Source organism: Neoarius graeffei, chromosome 6 (genome assembly GCF_027579695.1).
Source record: "Neoarius graeffei isolate fNeoGra1 chromosome 6, fNeoGra1.pri, whole genome shotgun sequence".
In the NCBI taxonomy this organism is placed as follows: domain Eukaryota; kingdom Metazoa; phylum Chordata; class Actinopteri; order Siluriformes; family Ariidae; genus Neoarius; species Neoarius graeffei.
In genome coordinates, this window is record NC_083574.1 from 61,025,633 (window position 1) to 61,038,112 (window position 12,480).

The window sequence follows — 12,480 nt, forward strand, 5'->3', positions numbered from 1 at the left end:
AGGGCTGACATATAGACACAGACAACCATTCACACCTACGGTCAATTTAGAGCCACCAGTTAACCTAACCTGCATGTCTTTGGACTGTGGGGGAAAACGGAGCGCCCGGAGGAAACCCACGCGGACACGGGGAGAACATGCAAACTCCGCACAGAAAGGCCCTCGCCGGCCACGGGGCTCGAACCCGGACCTTCTTGCTGTGAGGCAACAGCGCTAACCACTACACCACCGTGCCGCCCCATTGCCTAGATCTAACTCTAAAAATAAGGCAACGTTTTCCAACCACTTTTTGTAAGTTTAGTCAACTAATGGTATTTTTGAGTAAGGAGAACTTAATAATCTGCATTTCGATGTATGCAAAAAGATTAAGTTGCGTTTACAGAAAAAGCCAAGAAATTGAGTAAAATCAATGTAAAAAAACATCAGCATATTAAACACACAATACTTAATTAAAATCAGTAACATTTAAATGAAAAAATAATTTTTGTACTCTATTTTATTAATTTTGACCAATTCACCCTTTCTTTGTTTTTAAAATGGAAACTGCTTAAAATATTTAGTTAGCATAATAATAAAAAATCAAGACTCATCAAATTCCAACCTTTATTAAATCATTACCATATCAAAACAGTGGCAATGAGCTGGACAGTATGAACAGTCAACATCCATATTTAGTGCATAGAATGCATGACCTCAACTTTTTAAAGTGCTGCGTAGAACACCTTCACAGTACAGTTTTCTTTTTTTAACCGTATACATATTATTAAAACATTTTCACAAGCCATATCCAAACCGTGTCAATAAGCTGGACAGTATTAACAGTCAAGAACATCAGTATTTAGTGCATAAAAGAATGCATGACCTCAGCATCTCAAGTTTTACTTAGAACATTCACAGTACAGTTTCTTACTAAAACAATTTAACATTAAGATGATCTGTACTTCTGTAACAATTCACAAGCAGAACACCTTCACAATAGTGTCTTTCAGTGTGCATATGTTGAAATAGGGCCATCCCATCTATCACTGGAGAGAGAGAGAGGAAAAAAAAGACAAGTTATGGTTCATCTCTAACTTCCTGGATATACCGTGCCTTGCAAAAGTATTCATACCCCTTGAACTTTTTCACATTTTTCCACCTTACAACCACGAACTTAAAAGTTTTTTATTGAGATTTTATGTGATAGACCAACACAGAGTAGCACATAATTGTGAAGTGAAACGAAAATGATAAATGGTCTTCAAAATTTTAAACAAATAAAAATCTGAAAAATGTGATGTGCATTAGTATTCAGCCCCCCTGCGTCAATACTTTGTAGAGCTACCTTTTGCTGCAATTACAGCTGCAAGTCTTTTGTGGTATGTCTCTACCAGCTTTGCACATCTAGACACTGAAATTTTTGCCCATTCTTCTTTGCAAAATAGCTCAAGCTCAGCCAGATTGGATGGAGAGTGTCTGTGAACAGCAATTTTCAAGTCTTGCCACAGATGCTCAATGGGATTTAGGTCTGGACTTTGACTGGGCCATTCTAACACATGAATATTCTTTGATCTAAACCATTCCATTGTAGCTCTGGCTGTATGTTTAGGGTCATTGTCTTGCTGGAAGGTGAATCTCCTTCCCAGTCTCAAGTCTTTTGCAGTCTCCAACAGGTTTTCTTCCAGGATTGCCCTGTATTTAGCTCCATCCATCTTCCCATCAACTCTGACCAGCTTCCCTGTCCCTGCTGAAGAAAAGCATCCCCATAGCATGATGCTGCCACCACCATGTTTCACAGTGGGGATGGTGTGTGCAGGGTGATGAGCAGTGTTAGTTTTCTGCCACGCATAGCGCTTTGCATTTAGGCCAAAAAGTTCAACTTTGGTCTCATCTGACCAAAATACCTTCTTCCACATGTTTGCTGTGTCCCCTACATGGCTTCTGGCAAACTGCAAACGGGACTTCTTATGCCTGTCTTTCAACAATGGCTTTCTTCTTGCCACTCTTCCAAAAAGGCCAGATTTGTGGAGTGTACGACTTATAGTTGTCCTGTGCACAGATTCTCCCACCTGAGCTGTGGATTTCTGCAGCTCCTCCAGAGTGATCATGGGCCTCTTGGCTGCTTCTCTGACCAGTGCTCTCCTTGCTCGCTCTGTCAGTTTAGGTGGACGGCCATGTCTTGGTAGGTTTGCAGTTGTGCCATACTTTTTCCATTTTTGAATGATGGCTTGAACAGTGCTTCTTGAGATGTTCAGAGCTTGGGATATTTTTATATAACCTAACCCTGCTTTAAACTTCTCCAGAACTTTATCCCTGACCTGTCTGGTGAGTTCTTTGGTCTTCATGATGCTGCTTGTTCTTCAGTGTTCTCTAACAAACCACTGAGGCCTTCACAGAACAAGTGTATTTATGCTGAGAGTAAATTACACACAGTAGGACTCTATATTAACTAATTAGATGACTTCTGAAGGCAATTGATTGCACTGGATTGTATTTAGAGGTATCAGAGTACAGGGGGCTGAATACTAATGCACACCACATTTTTCAGATTTTTATTTGTTTAAAATTTTGAAGACCATTTATCATTTTCGTTTCACTTCACAATTATGTGCTACTCTGTGTTGGTCTATCAACTAAAATCTCAATAAAAAACGTTTAAGTTTGTGGTTGTAAGGTGGAAAAATGTGAAAAAGTTCAAGGGGTATGAATACTTTTGCAACACACTGTATAAGCCTGATGAGAGCCCTTATAAAGAACAGTTTTTTACACCCTAATATACTCATTTGTGAAGATTATCCTGCTGAACAAGACATAAAAGAATTATTTTTTTGTGACACACACAGCTTATTTTCTAAGGCAATATCCAAAACATGATGTAAAAACCCAGCTGACTTCCTGTCAAAAGAAGCCAGGGTGATGCTAACTTCCGGGTTGGCCTACAAAAATACCATACAGCAACCTCAGTGTTTCCCATTAGGCCCGCCACAGTCTCTCACAGAAAAATAAAAAATTAAAACAGGTTTCATCATCTCTCATCTCTGCCAGTCAGCCCCTCCACCTGCCATCACTCAATTCTATTCTAGCAAAATCTGACTTTTAACAATATAAATTGTTATTTACATGAGTTCGGTAAAGTGTTTTCCTTCGGCTCTGTGAAAAAAAAAACCTGTCTTCACATTCAGGAACATTCGACAGTGAAGCCTGCCTGCCCGGGCTTGTTCTACCATTGCTGCAGGTGTGCGGGTCGTGACGTTTTACATCTAATATAAACGTTTAAACTGAGTTTTGTTAAATCAATTTATGCTGAAGTCCAATAAAATTAATTTTATCACAAAAAAGTAAGTTACGAAAATATTCACACTTTTTACTTATAGATAACTCAAAAAACTAAAAAAGAAAAATAAATTGATTTATTGGAATAAATATACTTTTAAAAATAAAGTAAAATGGACAATACCACTGAAAGACTTCTAAAGGCCTCTGCATGCTCTTGCAACAAGGCTTTCGCAGATAGCTTTTCGCAGACAGTTGTAATTTATCGTTGAGCGGGAGTAATAGGCGTGCGCGATGTTATTCACCGGCACAACGCAAGGGGGCGCGAAGTCACTAGGAGTAGTTGGTGGGTGTGGTTAGTGGAGTGTTTATCCTCCGGTTACTTATAATGACTAGAGCTGGAGTCGTATAGATGTACATACTTCCTCACTTCCTCGATCAACCGCTCTTCATGCTGCTCCATCTTCGCTCGTGTTTTTAAAAATGCCGGTCATGAAAACAAAACAAACCGGGAAAGCAGGGAAGCGGAAGTGCGTGTACAGCGGATGTAGAGTGGACCAATCAGAGCCCTCTTGTCTGCGACGCTGTCTGCGAGGCTTCTGTGGTGGTCACAATTTTTGGGAGGTGCGCGCAGAGCGTCTGCGAAGGTGGGGGGGCTACGCAGACGCTATCTGCGACACCGTCTGCGAGGACTGGGTTGTCAGCATAAATTGGCCTTTACAGTGTAGCGAACTATCTGACCAACTGAACAGAGGCTAGCTCACCAAAATACCCTTCCCCTTTACCATGAAACAGAGCTACGTTTCCCAAGATGTTTCCACAGTTCACAAACCAGAGATGATGATGATGATGATGATGATAATTGCTGGGTTTTGAATTGAACCTGGAGTAAAGGCTGTGCCCTAAGACCATCACTTTGATGACAAAAGCCTGTTATCTTCCCCCCCCCCAAAATTGGCCATACTGGTGCAATCATTTCTCAAATATGTTGCCCATGATAAGTCCACTGCTAGCTATGGGGATCCAAGCAACCTCTTGGGGCGTACTCATGTTACGCACGGCTGCCGTGGCCCATGCCCGATTACGATTCTCTCCATTCCCTGCGCTCATATTGGGCCTCATACAAGAATCACTTGTACGAATACATACAAGTGGCTTGTAGAAATAATTTGAGAACTTGCTGCATTCATGAATCTTCTCATATTTTGAATTTCCTCTTGTACAAAAACACAATTTACAAGTGGTCCAGACCTGTTGTAGGAGTCAGGCTTGTAGTACTCGAGTCTAGGACTCGTGACCTGACTTGGACTTGAGCACTGATGACTTGGCCTTGGACTCATGCATTAACTGCATTTGGACTTGTAAATTGGAGACGAGGACTCTGATTTTTTTTCTTTATTTTTTGTAACATGCCATAATAAGGCGGCACGGTGGTGTAGTGGTTAGCGCTGTCGCCTCACAGCAAGAAGGTCCGGGTTCGAGCCCCGTGGCTGGCAAGGGCCTTTCTGTGTGGAGTTTGCATGTTCTCCCCGTGTCCGCGTGGGTTTCCTCCGGGTGCTCCGGTTTCCCCCACAGTCCAAAGACATGCAGGTTAGGTTAACTGGTGACTCTAAATTGACCGTAGGTGTGAATGTGAGTGTGAATGGTTGTCTGTGTCTATGTGTCAGCCCTGTGATGACCTGGCGACTTGTCCAGGGTGTACCCCGCCTTTCGCCCGTAGTCAGCTGGGATAGGCTCCAGCTTGCCTGCGACCCTGCAGAACAGGATAAAGCGGCTAGAGACAATGAGATGAGATGAGATGCCATAATAATTTGGCATAAGATATTTGTAGCTACATTCATTTTTGTACTAATTTTGTGCAAGAGTGTCACACCTGCGCGCCTTGGCGTGTTCATCAGCTAGACTCTCGGGCGCGATCCGGACAGCACGTGCCCTAAGCGGACTCTCGCGCAAGCCTTAAACGACTCGCACCTGCACAGGATTAAGGCGCAATCAGAGCGCCGATTATATAAAAACTGTGAAAACGCACTTACTTTGCGAAGTATTGAGCTGCGTTGCTGACACATTACCGAGCCTTATTTCCTTGTGTGGTTTCCTGAGCCCTGATTTCCTGTTTCTCGTCTTTGATTCTGCTGAGTCTCCAATAGCCTGTTTGTGCCTCGCTCGACCTGTTGCCTGTTTCACCGTTTTACGATTTTTCCTGCCGTTCTGGATTGTTTACCTGTCTTTACTTATATTAATAAACACACCTTCCGCACTTACATCTGTCTCCCAACCATCTCTGACAGAATACTTCGCACTCCCTGATAAAGAGAACGCACATTCACCTGTTCATACGTCATGTTCAGGAACAAACTAATGTTAATGGCGCTGAAAGAGCTGCCGTCAAATGGTGCGGTTGGAGTCTTGTTCTCGGACTCGACTCAGTTTTTTTTTTTTTAATGACTCGGACTCGGACACTGGGGACTCGAGACTGGACTCGGATTCGAGGTGTTGTGACTCGACTACAACACTGGTAGGAGTCATATGCATTTATGACTTTGAAAATCTGATATACTTCATAATTATGTTGGCATTATCCTGTTTGACGTTGCTATTTGAATTTTAATTACAAGTTTATTCATATAGCCTAATAGCATCATTCATTTAAATTGGTGTAACAATAACTTGTGGGAAACAGAGGAACAGGAAGCAGGCTTCAGAACAGGTGTGTGCTTTTTTTATTTTTACACTTTTCACTGACAACTAGTCCATATGCTTTCACACAAACACACCCGTAGGGTGACTCAGCTCGCGTGCTTGCGCTCTCTCTCTCTCTCTCTCTCTCTCTCTCTCTCTCTCTCTCTCTGAAAGAGACACAGGTTAATAGGCAGACAGTCATCAGACACAGGTGCACCTCATCGCATGTTACCTACTGGTTCACCCTGTCTCCTCACCGTTCACAGCCGACGCTCAACCACGCCCCTGCTGCCACAATTGTCTATTGATGCCATTGTGTAACAGTACAAGATCAATATGAACATCTCAAATTGCAAAATGACAAATTATGCAGTAATTTAAGGTTAATTAGATCTCTGAAAAATGGACTTCAGTCTCTGGACTAGTAAAGTTCTTCTTCTTTTTAGTTTTTGATGCCATTTTCGTGAACAAGCACTACCTGACATATGGGGCAGGATGCATAGCCTTATATGGTATTAGGGTGTTAATTACCGTATGCCAATTCTCATGAATACAAGCTGAATTACGCGCATCATGTTTACGTAAGGTCATTTACACGATTATCCGAAGTTCGGCACGTTTGCAGAATCGGACTCCGAATCCGAGTGCACACTTGCTCTTGCTGGATGCTGGTTTTTACATCGTTTTGGGCATGGTGGCACACGGCCCTTTCACACGCTTTATCACTTATTTAACACACCGATTGTCAGTAAATCATGCTGCATGCAAGATTTCTACAGAGGCAACTGACAGTGAAGGAGGAATTTTTAGCTGTATTTGCTGACTACGATTCGCACTCACCAATGATGTATACATGAGCGCCATTATTAACCCAGATATTCTGGAACGAATTGAAATGTGCACATCATAACATTTGGGCTCTGTGCTTGGGCACGGTTAGAGATCACGCTGTGTACTGTTCCTGAGTCCAACAGGACACACGGTGATCACGCTAGTCAAACGAACCGGACTTTGGGGGTCAAACGGGCTCCGGATCACCCAGTGTGAGTACACCCTTATTTCACCTGGAGGGCCAGCCCTGAGCAAGAGGCGAGATCTTTCCCCTTGGCAGTAGCTGCACTTAAACCCAAGTTCACTGAACTTTTATCCATCATAAGATAATCCACAAAAGATTTCAGTTCATGACGCTGTCCAGCAGGATAGTGAGCGACAGATTGGCATAGAATCAGTGAGTGGCCGTTTTAAAAGGGCTGCAAGTGCTTTTTGAGGCTTACCCACCAACATTTAGAATAATGTCCTTTGTATCCTGTAAATGCCAAAAAATCTCTCTCTCTCTCCATTCATCTCCCCTGAGCTGGAGCCTTTAAACTTCTAAGCTAAATTTAGCACTGGCTGCTGTCAGAAGCGAAGCAAGATAGTTAACAGAATACAGGAAAAATAAGATAAGAGACTCATTCATTAAGACGGTTCTGATTTTCATTAACTCATGCCATTGGGTCCATTATGGACTAGTCAGTGTATAAGAAAAGTGTTAGAAGTACACATAGATGTATACATGCCATGGCCTAGTGGTTAGAGAAGCAGCTTTGGGAACAAAAGGTTGCTGGTTCGATTCCCTGGACCAGCAGGAATGGCTGAATTGCCCTTGAGCAAGGTGGTTGCTCTGGATAAGAGCGTCTGCTAAATGCCGTGTGTCTGTGAGATTGATTTGGTGAAGTTTAGTGGACTATATCCATTTTTGGTATGTAGTGAGATATAGTCCAGGAAATCTTGTAAGTTTTCCAGCCTTGCCTGCAAGCACTGGCAAAGCTATAGCGCCAGAGTGAGAGCATGGTTTAAAGGTAGATAGAAGCTGATGATGGAAAAAAAATAGATAAGGTTGTACAGCATTCTGTGTTGGAGACGCATTGTACTCTAATCTTGGCTGATCCCAGAATCTTCATTAGTTTGCTGATGTATTTTGTGGTTTTTTTTTTTTTTTTTTGTGTGTGTGTGTGTGTGTGTTCATTCTCCAGATGTGTGTGGGTGTTCCTTCCCTGCTGCCTGTGAGCTTTCCTCACTGTAATTAGCCTGGCTGCTCTTCAATAATGCATGACCTGACGATGAGGTAGCATAGTGTGTTTGTGTGTTTTGTGTGTGCGTGCATATGCTGTGTGCAGTGTTGGCATTTAGCGCTTAATCAGTGCCCAGCGCTGCCAGTGGCCACTAATTGAAGGTTACAAGCAAACGGCAGCACTGACAGAGCAGCGGGCCATGCCTCTCCCCTCACCGCCTGCTCTGTAATCCTCCTCTGAAATCAATACACACCCAACACTCAACCAGCATCTACCAGCATCAACGTTTTGGGAATCGGAGCTCAACTAGTGCTGTCTAGCATGTCAAGTAAGCAGGAAAAACAATGGAAGTGACGTCATCGATATCCTCACGAGTGAAGATGCTGGCAAATGTTTCACTCAGATCCACGCTGTATTTTGTATGAAAAATGAGTTTCAACATGAGAAGATAAACTTCATATCTTCAAACCAACATGTGATCGTTTATATATAAACGAGTGTTTTACTGGGAAATATACCGCTTTGTATTTTTCATACAAGCTACAGTGGTGCTTGAAAGTTTGTGAACCCTTTAGAATTTTCTACATTTCTGCATAAATATGACCTAAAACATCATCAGATTTTCACACAAGTCCTAAAAGTAGATAAAGAGAACCCAGTTAAACAAATGAGACAAAAATATTATACTTGGTCATTTATTTATTGAGGAAAATGATCTAATATTACATATCTGTGAGGGGCAAAAGTATGTGAACCTTTGCTTTCAGTATCTGGTGTGACCCCCTTGTGCAGCAATAACTGCAACTAAACGTTTGCGGTAACTGTTGATCAGTCCTGCACACCGGCTTGGAGGACATTTAGCCCATTCCTCCGTACAGAACAGCTTCAACTCTGGGATGTTGGTGGGTTTCCTCACATGAACTGCTCACTTCAGGTCCTTCCACAACATTTCGATTAGATTAAGGTCAGGACTTTGACTTGGCCATTCCAAAACATTAACTTTATTCTTCTTTAACCATTCTTTGGTAGAACGACTTGTGTGCTTAGGGGCGTTGTCTTGCTGCATGACCCACCTTCTCTTGAGATTCAGTTCATGGACAGATGTCCTGACATTTTCCTTTAGAATTTGCTGGTATAATTCAGAATTCATTGTTCCATCAATGATGGCAAGCCGTCCTGGCCCAGATGCAGCAAAACAGGCCCAAACCATGATACTACCACCACCATGTTTCACAGATGGGATAAGGTTCTTATGCAGGAATGCAGTGTTTTCCTTTCTCCAAACATAACGCTTCTCATTTAAACCAAAAAGTTCTATTTTGGACTCATCCGTCCACAAAACATTTTTCCAATAGCCTTCTGGCTTGTCCACATGATCTTTAGCAAACTGCAGATGAGCAGCAATGTTCTTTCTGGAGAGCAGTGGTTTTCTCCTTGCAACCCTGCCATGCACACCATTGTTGTTCAGTGTTCTCCTGATGGTGGACTCATGAACATTAACATTAGCCAATGTGAGAGAGGTCTTCAGTTCCTCTAGTCACCCTGGGGTCCTTTGTGACCTCGCCGACTATTACACGCCTTGCTCTTGGAGTGATCTTTGTTGGTCGACCACTCCTGGGGAGGGTAACAATGGTCTTGAATTTCCTCCATTTGTACACAATCTGTCTGACTGTGGATTGGTGGAGTCCAAACTCTTTAGAGATGGTTTTGTAACCTTTTCCAGCCTGATGAGCATCAACAACGCTATTTTCTGAGGTCCTCAGAAATCTCCTTTGTTCGTGCCATGATACACTTCCACAAACATGTGTTGTGAAGATCAGACTTTGATAGATCCCTGTTCTTTAAATAAAACAGGGTGCCCACTCACACCTGATTGTCGTCCCATTGATTGAAAACACCTGACTCTAATTTCACCTTCAAATTAACTGCTAATCCTAGAGGTTCACATACTTTTGCCACTCACAGATATGGAATATTGGATCATTTTCCTCAATAAATAAATGACCAAGTATAATGTTTTTGTCTCATTTGTTTAACTGGGTTCTCTTTATCTCCTTTTAGGACTTGTGTGAAAATCTGATGACGGTTTAGGTCATATTTATGCAGAAATGTAGAAAATTCTAAAGGGTTCACAAACTTTCAAGCACCACTGTACATCCATGACAAAACTGTGACACAAATCTCTATATGTCACTCGTGAGGAAATCAATGAAGTGTTTTGATAAATTTCGGGACTTCTTGTTTGTGAATGTGTCGATATAATAAAAAGAAAAGCACACGTTGGCTTGAAGATATGAAGTTTCTCTTCTCGTGTTGAAAACCGCACATTTTTCATACAAAATGCATCACGGGTCTGAGTGACGTGTTTCCTGATATTTCACTCCGATGACGTCACTCCCAGCGTTTTCCCGCTGATTAGACACACGTTGCCACGTTGGTGAGCCGGTTCACAATTAAAAATCTTTTGATTAACTTGCTTTTTTTTTTTTGTGGATGTGTCCAAATAATACAAAGGACATTACACAGTGGCACGAAGATATGAAGTTTATCTTCTTGTGTTGAGAAATAGTTGTATGTCCATGTATATAATGTGTTTATAGCGAGTGGTGAATACGTATGCATTTCATGAGTGAACGTAGCCATCGATTGAAATTTTTTTACATGAGAAGATAAACTTCATATCTACAAGCTAACAGTTGACTTTCGTTTTATTATATGGACGCATTTACAAGCAAGTACGCAGGTTAATCAAAACAGTTCTTCAATTTTCTCTCGAGTGACACTGAAAAAGGTCAAGTATTTCCCAGTAAAACACTAGTGTCCATTTTTATATATATATATATATATATATATATATATATATATATATATATATATATATATATATGAGTGATTCCACGCTTATGGGTACTGAAATAGGGACATTAACTATTAACTTATTTTTAAAAATTCACCTAAAACCATTTCTTTTTTTTACCATCAGGTCACAAAACATGTAATCTTTAATGAATGATATGTTAAAAGATAACTTTAATTTTCTGAGATGTAATAAAAACATATTTATATGCCAAAGTCAGAACGTAACAGAAGTGTTGTGGACATATATATTCTCAATTTTAACAATGTAGAATTACTTTTTGAAACATAGGAAGGTGATGTTTTAGCAAATATAATTAATAAACATGTGTAGTAGAATAAACATACACATTCTTTCAGTAAGATGAACATGGTATATAGCTAGATTGTAATTAATTTGTAACAGACGCGAGATGGACAATCGTAACAGAAGTAATGTAACAGACATCATTTTGGAACTCATAGGCTTGACTTTGGCATATAAATATGTTTTTATTACATCTCAGAAAATTAAAGTTATCTTTTAACATATCATTCATTAAAGATTACATGTTTTGTGACCTGATGGTAAAAAAAGAAATGGTTTTAGGTGAATAAGTTCATGTCCCCATTTCAGTACCTATAAGCGTGGAATCACTCATATATATATATATATATATATATATATATATATATATATATATATATATATAAGTTATTCTATGAAATTGAGTCGTACATGAGCTGATGGCTGACGAGGCGCATAGCACAGAGTTGATTATAAGCCATGTACGACGAGACTGAGTGGAATAACTGTTTTATTACATCCATGTTCACTGGATTTTGAGAATCTGGGCATTTTTATTTTTTGCAAATATGATAAATAAAAAAAAAACAACTTTATACAAAACGTCCTATAAAATCATTTCCGCTTAGCAGACACATGACAAATTGCACGCATGTGCAGTAAAATCTTCAAATTTTATTTTCCTTTGAGCTTTTGAACGAGGCTAAAAAAAATTCAACAAATTTTAATGCTTAAAGATGACTGTAAACAAACTGGCAAAGTGACAGTAGCAATTTGTGAAACATGCTATAATAACAATTCTTGAAAAATAAGATGGTCTTACCATCAAATTCTTTCATTTCATATTTTGTTGCTTTTGTATTTTTTGGGGTTTTATTTTCGAGTAGAGTCCTCGGTTAGTTCAGCAAAACGCTCCACCATTTTGTTTTTCTCTACTCATGGTATATACTCATGAGCGGATAGCCTTGTAGTAGAGTAGCCAGTCAGAGCGTACGATTGCTCATATCCAGTGAAAGTGGAGGGGAAAATAAATATATACGCTGTAGAATGTAACGCCATACCATAGTGGATGAAGTATGCAAGTTTTTTTGTTTTGTTTTTTTTAACTTGCTGGCAGGGAGAAAAATGTCAGCTTGACTGAATTACTCTAAGATTTGGGCGGCACGGTGGTGTAGTGGTTAGCACTGTCTCCTCACAGCAAGAAGGTTCTGGGTTTGAGCTCAGCAGCCGACGGGGGCCTTTCTGTGTGGAGTTTGCATGTTCTCCCCGTGTCTGTGAGAGTTTCCTCCGGGTGCTCCGGTTTCCCCCACAGTCCAAAGACATGCAGGTTAGGCTAAAAATGGGGTGGCCTTG

The 12,480-nt window shown here is 40.8% G+C and overlaps 1 protein-coding gene and 1 long non-coding RNA gene across 3 annotated transcripts in view; one reads left to right on the plus strand and one right to left on the minus strand.

Moving 5' to 3' along the window:
- gnao1a (guanine nucleotide binding protein (G protein), alpha activating activity polypeptide O, a) overlaps nucleotides 1–12,480 on the plus strand; it is a 189,594-nt gene that overhangs the window by 81,228 nt on the left and 95,886 nt on the right. The window lies entirely within an intron of this gene.
- On the minus strand, nucleotides 590–3,165 carry LOC132888050 (uncharacterized). The gene is made up of 2 exons (XR_009654895.1): nucleotides 3,100–3,165; nucleotides 590–1,025 (listed from the first exon to the last, which is right to left on the minus strand). It is a non-coding gene; the product is annotated as an uncharacterized LOC132888050 (long non-coding RNA).